The sequence below is a fragment of the Triticum dicoccoides genome, chromosome 5A (genome assembly GCF_002162155.2).
Source record: "Triticum dicoccoides isolate Atlit2015 ecotype Zavitan chromosome 5A, WEW_v2.0, whole genome shotgun sequence".
Lineage (NCBI taxonomy): Eukaryota > Viridiplantae > Streptophyta > Magnoliopsida > Poales > Poaceae > Triticum > Triticum dicoccoides.
This window is the reverse complement of record NC_041388.1, coordinates 359,864,045-359,871,681: the sequence shown is the minus strand read 5'-3', so window position 1 is coordinate 359,871,681 and position 7,637 is coordinate 359,864,045. Positions and strand designations below refer to the sequence as shown.

Genomic DNA, 7,637 nt, shown 5'->3' with positions numbered 1-7,637 from the left:
GGTAGGGCGCGCAACGGGGCATAAATGTGACCATTCCTTCTAGTTCTGCAAATCAGATGTCATCAGGCCAAAAACACTTAAAGTAGTACTGTCACACGGCCCCAAAAATTTCGGGTGGGTTTTGTGGAAATCTAGTTTAGTGCATACTGTGAAAAAAAACCACCATTTTATTACAGATTGTAGAACATGTGGAGATGAACACACAATGGATCTCTACCACACAAGGGGTGTTTATTTATTTCAGTTTCCTCGTGACTACATTAGGACTAGACCCCTGAATCTGCCACCGTCTCGTTTAGGGCGTTGGCGACCGTGTCAAGACCTTCCAGCTGGAGGGAAGCGGTGTTGCCTTCCATGTGTATCATCTCAATGATGATTGAATCCCTTTCATTGGCAATAGTTGCCTGTGTATATGGCCAATCAGGAAATTAGTTTGGTCATACTAGCTTGTTTTTCCGAGTTTAAGGATTTCATATTAAGTACTGACCCTGGTGAGCGGTTTCGCCAACGAGTTCCCTTTGAATTGCCGAAGTAGGTGGACGACACACATGGCACTCTCTTGCCTATGTTGGGGGCGTGTTTGCAAGTTAGATAAGTAGTTGGAGAAAATAAGGAAATGAAGCACGTGACTGAAGAAAAACAAAGAATGAACAATAAAAGATGGCGGCTACTTGGGTTCAGTGTCACCAACCTTGTAAATGTTGTGGTTGACAAGAGAGGGGTCTTGTTCGTCCAACTCGTCCGGCCGCAGTGCCACTCGGTGAAGAATTCTTCAATGCAATCGAAAAGAGCTTGATGGAGCTTCTCGGCCGCATACATGAGACATGTTTTTCGGTTCGCGTCCTCTGTCTGGTATGCCATTGGATCCATTATTGTTATCATCTGGTGCATCATGTCTCAATTGAAGCTAGACCACCCATGTTGCATGACTGCAGGGATGGTAACCTGATACAAATGGTTGAAACGGGAAATTCAGTTATTTAGAGTGCCAACGTTGTTGGTTATAATATAGATGTGGCCACTGGTAAAAGGGGGAACTGAGAGAGTAGTTTTTTCGAAAATTACCATCCGGCAGTTTGAAATATTGCATTTGACATCTACTCGAGTGAATTGTCTTTGTATTGACATGATTCTGGTGGTGTTTTCTCCTGCAATGGCATGGGACTGCCCCCGGCCCGCCCAACCAAAAAAACAACAGTCCATCAAAAAAAACACGGGATAAGCTACGGGTACTTGAGCCTCATGTATTTGACTGCCCGTACCGAGAAGTCGGGCTCGAGGATCAAGCGGTATTGTTCGTCAGGGGTGGCGCGGTGAGCATGTGACTCCATCTGTGCCATCCGACGTATGATCAAGGACCCGAGCTCGTGGTCGATTTCAGCACCGTCGCATATTTGAGACTTGATGGCGTTGCCACTTACAACAATAAACCGCGGGGCAGGGTGCGATACCCAATCCCTACGGGGTTAACACAAACAGCAAGGTTAGCTTCATGAGATATAGAGGATGCTCGATGGCGCGGGGGCGGCCACAACGGTTGGCTTTTCTGAATGAAATGGGGCTTTGTGCTTTTGGTTACCTTGATAGGTGGAATTGTGTTCTTGATCGCATCCAGTCCCTGATGGCTTTCCGGACAACTTCACCATGTGTGCACATTGTACGGTTACTGGACCATGGGTCTTCTGTGAACTTGGTGTGAGCAACCTTGGTTTTGATAATAGGCATATCATTCACTTGTCCAAACACAGTGTGCCCCTCGGTGTCCCCGATCTCATCATTGAGCATCATTAGTTGTCCAACGAGGTTGTCAGAGTATGCCTTAGTTGCCGCTGTAGGTGAAAGCGGGCTGCCCTTTCCATCTTTCTTGATGGGCGTGCTGGCTTCACTGTCGCCGTCTATGTCAAGATCAAATGGTGGTGCATCTGTGAAAACATAGTTTTTTTACTACAACCATGAATGCAAAGCGGGGGTATTGTTTGAGAAGTATTACCAACCGCATCGTCTATCCTTGATCGCTTTTGGCATCTGGTCGGTGTGGTGGACAACTGATCCGCAATGGGTATGACAGCCGACTGGTCGCGTTGGGTGGTCGTTGGGGATGGAGATGACAACTCCAGCCGTCTTCCGACTATGTTGGCGTTGAGTCTAGACGGCGCACCATCATTGTGTGTGCCTGCACAACAACATGCACATGCTTAAAGGCGTGCACAATGTCACTGCTAACTGATTTCAACATGAACAAATGACATGGGGGCGCGATAGTACCTGCACCACCGAAGGGTCTGATTGGTTGGCCAGTACAATAAGATTGTTTTGGTTTGCAATGTTCCTTTTCATTTCGTTTGCAATGTGGACACACTTTGCGTTATGCTCTTTCAATGCCCAACCTAAGGGAGACGCAGCCTGAAATGCGGGTAGACGCCCGGTTATTCGCATCATGATATGTGAAAAATAAAAAAAGCACTCTACTGAGACATGCACGGGACCAATATGCTGACATGGTCTTTCGATCTTGGGTGTGGGTTGTACATAGCATCACTCACCAGTTCTGGGTTTTGCATCTGAATCCAGCGAGCATAGTCACCGGGGCTAAAGTCGACGTTGCTGCTTGGTGTCTGTGTAAGGTGTCCAATGGCTATGTCCGGGTTGATTTGCTCTTCCTTTCGTGGTACAACTAGGGTGTGTCTGACAATTGTGTATTGATTTGCTGAACGTTCAGCCTTGGTCTCGATTGCCTTCTTCTTCGTGTGGATCTCGTTTTGGTAGTTGTGCCAAGTGTAGCACATGGCGTTCCAATGTCTTGCCTGTGTGAGCTTGCACCTAGTTAGACCTGTTCACGTTTCTAAACAAATGTGTATACAACATAGCTTGGGTGTGGTGATTACCTCCGGTACAATAAAAATTGTTTTCCCTAGCTTTCTTGCTGAGCACACAAGGATCATCCATTTCAGGGTCGCTCCATCGAACAATTGTATCCGTGGCATGGTAGTTTGCTTTAAGTTCATAATGCCCAACTCAACATTGTCCAGCACGAAAACCTGTACGCATAAAAAACATGTCAAGGTACTAGTGTTGACATATCCAGGTTCCATATTACCAGACATTTTATGTAAATATGTATGATTCCCTTGGGCGTGTTGGCTTAGATTTCGAGGCATTTACCTGAAGAAATAGATGACACCCGGAGAGGTGGTCCGGAGTTATGTCTGCATCTGTTTCCAGCTTCAGTTTTCGAACTGCTTCCAGTAGACCTTCAAATGAATATTTGTACCAATTGAAGAGGGCAATGTTGTCGGTGTCTTTGATGCCCCCCCAGTAGTCAATGGTTGAGTAATCATGCTTGGTGCATGGGGCAAACAGATTGCCCATCACGAAGACGACGAACGCCATCTTGAAGCAATCCTTCTCTAAACGGCTAGATAGTTCATTTATTTCCTTGCAAATGAACGCTTCGAGCGAGCTTAAACTGCGATCAGATTTGTCTGTCCATCCTATGGAGTTCCTCATGAAATCAATTGCTTCACTTGTGATGTGTGCGTCTGTTCCATGTATATCTCGTTGCCCGCATGGGATGCCAAAAACTTTGTGGAAACCCTCTCGGTAAAATTTAATTGGCTTTCCCCCATCTCTCAAGATGATGCAGTGATCTTTGAGATCGACCTTACTCATGAGGAACTTGCTAAACTTCAAGTTGATTTTCGGTATCATGGGGATGCGCAGTACTCCCTCAAAACCAATCTCCTTTACCAAAAATCTTTTGTAGTCGGATAATGCAACTACGACCTCTACTACTTTCTGAATAACTATTCTAGATGTGTGTGACGTGGACCTGGTTGATGATCCGGCTAGAGCTGCTTCTTCAAAGCCCCCTGCCTGCTGCTCCCCCTCTATCGCCATGGCGGCTGAAGTTCGGATGTGCCCTCTGAGATGCTGTTCTTCTTCTCCCATCGGAAAATCTGCAAAAGGGGGGGAGGGGAGGGGTGGGGTTAGTCTAGGCATTGGAGAATCTATGCCAATCGCTGGTGGCTGTGGTACCTCGGTGTGCGGCGGATCCGCCGCCTGATGCGTCACCCGGCGAGAGCCCTGCACTTCTCCGATGCTCTGTTCTGCAGATGGGCGCAACTCGATGCGTACAGTGCTGCGAGCAGGGAGGGGGCGGCCCCAACACGAGCGTGCGGTTGCTTTAATTAATTGCGGAGTGGTTGGAGGCTGGGTTGACTTCGACCATGCGTGTCCTCCTCTCCTCTGATGTGTGGTGGGCCCCCTTTTGACCGACCGGCCGCTGCCCCATGTGCCTCCGCAGGCGTGCACTAAACACATCGGCCGTTGGTGCAATATAGGCAAAAAGACTCGGCAGTCCAGGTGCTTTATTATGTCTGATTGAGGATTGGAAATAACTTGCCGATTACATGATATTATATTGCACTCTCGACTGCGCTGACGGAACTACTCATGCACTCTCGACTGCTAACTCATTAATCCTAATCCTACAAATCATGCCCATGCAATAGCCTCTCCACGATGAACACCGGCACTGTAGGAGCGTCACTGCCCACCGGCTGCCTTGGCGAGCAGCAGGAGGAGTGTGAACAAGCAAATCATCATGGTGCTCCTTTGTGCGATGCGCACATCCTTCATGGCCCCGCCGATACCGAACATCACGTTGGTCCCTCCTCCGGCAGCCTCGATGAGAAGGTTGATGCCAACGCCTGTGATGAAGAACGCGTACTGGTCCTCCCACAACCAGAAGTCGCACGGCCCTCCATCCTACGCCAGTTCAAAAACTATACGATGAACAAGAGAACGCAAAAGCAAAACGCCGGATACTACAACAACAGATTGATTTTTGTTAAGAAACAACTTACTCCCTAGTTGGGGCACTTGTAGAAACGGACGCCGGGGTTCCGGTCGGTCCCGGAGACAAACCATCTCGTCCTCGTCCCGGCGCACCGCGGGCACATGATCAATGGCAGCGATGGCGGTGGGGCACAGAGACGACGCACAGAAGATGAGCTCTGGGACATCACGGCACGGCGGCGCCGATGGATCGATGCAACTCGTTGTGCTTGTAGGCTAGTTTGAACGAGAAAGTCCAAAACAATCGGTACTGCGACAACGACTGGTGCATGAGCCTTAAATACGTGCATATGTGGTAAAGTGTTACCGTTATATAGTGATCGTCGCAACGGTAATATTGTGTACTACATTCTGCGCGTGCACAGTCCTCCGCATGGGCACGCCAGACGTCTGTCAGTGCCCGGTACACCAAATACAACAAATACGAAGCAAACACTCGCTCTCGCCGCTATATGCGCCAAGTAGCACATGCAGCGGATCCAAATCGCGAAGCAGTACCAGCCGTGGATGCACTGCGTGCAGCTGCCGCTGCGTGCAACCCTGCACTTCTCTGGTGGGCACCCCCAAAGAAAGCGATGGCAATAAGGCAACAGAGGATAATCCCCCTGAGAAGCAATTTAAGCACCAGCGTCAACGGCGCCGCTCTAAGCCCCGCCATAGCAAAGACGGCGATACCGGCACAAGGAACAGTAACGCTACGGATAGCGCCGAAGACGAAGACAATCCCCTCCAGCCAGGCCTCGAGTGGGAGGATGGGCAAGCCAGCCCTAAGGAACAGGCAGCAGACGGAGAATCAGAGGATGACAATTACATGCCTCTCTCCGAAGGCGAGGTGAGCCCCGGTGACGACGAATTTATCATGCTTGAGGATCCCGCCGAACAGGAGCGCTTCAAGCGCCGGCTTATAGCCACAACAAAAAACCTGAAGAAAAAGAAATAGCAGCTTCAAGCTGACCAAGATCTGCTAGCGGATAGATGGACTGAGGTCCTGACGGCCGAGGAATACGAACTCGAGTGCCCAACCAAAAGTTATCCAAAACGCAGGCCGCTACCCCAACTTAAGGAGGAAGCATTAACGCCTACGCTCCCAGCGTATGATGCGGCTGACCGACGACCTCGTGGCCTAGACAAAGCGACATATCAGGCCGAAGTCCAGCCCGCACCCCGTCACCAGTTATACAAAAATTCCAAGGCCCGGGGTAACACGCAGGACCTGCGAGACGTATTGGAAAACAAGGGAGGACATGCAAGATCGATCTACGGATCACGGGGCGCGCCCCAACGCATGACGGAAACCATCACGTCGGATATACTAAAAGCAAATCCGGCCGGGCCGAACACAGCAGACAAGACTCGTATGAACAGCGTCGTGATATGGCCCGGCACAGAGGCGCCGCATACCCCCTATGCTTCACTGATGAAGTAATGGACCATGAATTCCCAGAAGGGTTTAGACCCGTGAATATTGAATCATATGACGACACTACAGACCCCGCGGTATGGACAGAGGATTTCTTCCTTCACATTCACATGGCCGCGGCGATGATCTACACGCCATCAAGTATATCCCGCTAAGACTCAAGGGGCCGGCTCGGCATTGGCTGAATAGCTTGCCGGCAAACTCCATGGGAAGTTGGGACAACCTGGCAGACGCATTCCTGGACAACTTCCAGGGCACTTATGTGCGACCACCGGATGTTGACAACTTAAGTCACATAACACAATAGTCTGGAGAGTCAGCCAGTAAATTCTGGACTCGGTTCCTAACTAAAAAGAACCAAATTGTCGACTATCCGGATGCTGAAGCCCTAGCGGCCTTTAAACATAACATCCGTGACGAGTGGCTCGCCCGACATCTCGGACAAGAAAAGCCAAAATCCATGGCAGCCCTCACGACACTCATGACCCACTTTTGCATGGGCGAAGATAGCTGGTTGGCCCATAGCAACAACACAGCAAGCAACCCTGGCACATCAGAAGCCAGAGATAGCAATGGCAAACCCCGACGCAACAAACACAAGCGCTGCAAAAAGGGTGAAAACGCCGAAGATACGGTAGTCAATGCCGGGTTTAGGGGATCTAAGTCCAGTTAGCGGAATGGGCCACTCAAAAATGACAATCCAGGTCCGTCCAGCCTGGACCACATACTGGACCGCCCATGCCAAATTCATGGCACCCCAGGAACACCAGCCAATGATACTAATAGAGATTGCTGGGTCTTCAAACAAGCCGGCAGGTCAGGTGCCAAAAACAAAGATAAGGTGTCTCAAAGCGACGATGGAGACGAGGAGCTCAGCTCGCCGAGTACAGGAGGGCAGAAGAAACTTCCACCGCAAATCCAAACAGTGAATGTGGTAAACGGCACCTACACCGCCAACCCGGACCGAACGCACATCCTCAGGGATGTCGACTCAACGGAACCAGTCGTCCCACAATATAAACTGGGGCCGATCACCTTCAACCACACGGATAGTCCGGTTAACACCACTTAAGGCAATCCAGCCGCACTAGTCCTCGACCCAATAATTGATGGGTTCCACCTCACACGAGTCCTTATGGATGGAGGTAGTAGTCTAAACCTGCTTTACCAGGACACAGTGCACAAGATGGGCATCGATCATTCGGTGATCAAGCCCACTACAACCACCCTCAGAGGTATTATACCAGGTGTGGAGGCCAGCCGTGCAGGCTCCATCGCCCTGGAGGTAGTCTTCGGATCACCACACAATTACCGTGCCGAAGAGTTAATCTTCGATATTGTCCCCTTTTGCAGTGATTAT

General features: G+C 49.9%; 1 long non-coding RNA gene across 1 annotated transcript; it reads right to left on the bottom strand.

The window, feature by feature from the left end:
• Nucleotides 1–336: 336 nt before the first annotated feature.
• On the bottom strand, nucleotides 337–749 carry LOC119298690. Its single transcript, XR_005145913.1, has 3 exons — nucleotides 692–749; nucleotides 488–563; nucleotides 337–404 (listed from the first exon to the last, which is right to left on the bottom strand). It is a non-coding gene; the product is annotated as an uncharacterized LOC119298690 (long non-coding RNA).
• Nucleotides 750–7,637: the final 6,888 nt, after the last annotated feature.